The following is a 378-nucleotide window of genomic DNA, read 5'->3' as shown; positions in this document are numbered from 1 at the left end:
ATGGATCCCTTTGCTTTTCCTCATTTTCCTCCTTCCCTTTCCCTCTCCTTCCTCCTTTTCTTCTCTCCTCGTCTTCCTTCTCTGGTTTCTCCTCGTTCCCCTCTTTTTCCTCCTCCCTTTCTCATTCTTCTTCCTACGTCTCCTCTTCTCCCTCTTCTTCATCTTGCTCTGTTTCTTCCCCTCTTCCTCCTTTTTTTCTTTTTTCTTTTCTTACTCTTCCCCTTCTCTTTCTGCTTTCTCCTTTTCTTCCTTATCTTATGTAAACAATTGAAGAAGAAAAAGTGCCATTTTCTTGTTTTTTGTGATAATTCTAGTAGCTTTGAGATTTCTTATTAGATTCTGTAAAATAAAACGAAAGTCGGTACTAGGAAATGTATA

Source organism: Penaeus chinensis, chromosome 31 (genome assembly GCF_019202785.1).
Source record: "Penaeus chinensis breed Huanghai No. 1 chromosome 31, ASM1920278v2, whole genome shotgun sequence".
Lineage (NCBI taxonomy): Eukaryota > Metazoa > Arthropoda > Malacostraca > Decapoda > Penaeidae > Penaeus > Penaeus chinensis.
The sequence above is the reverse complement of the archived record's forward strand: the minus strand, read 5'-3'. Positions refer to the sequence as shown.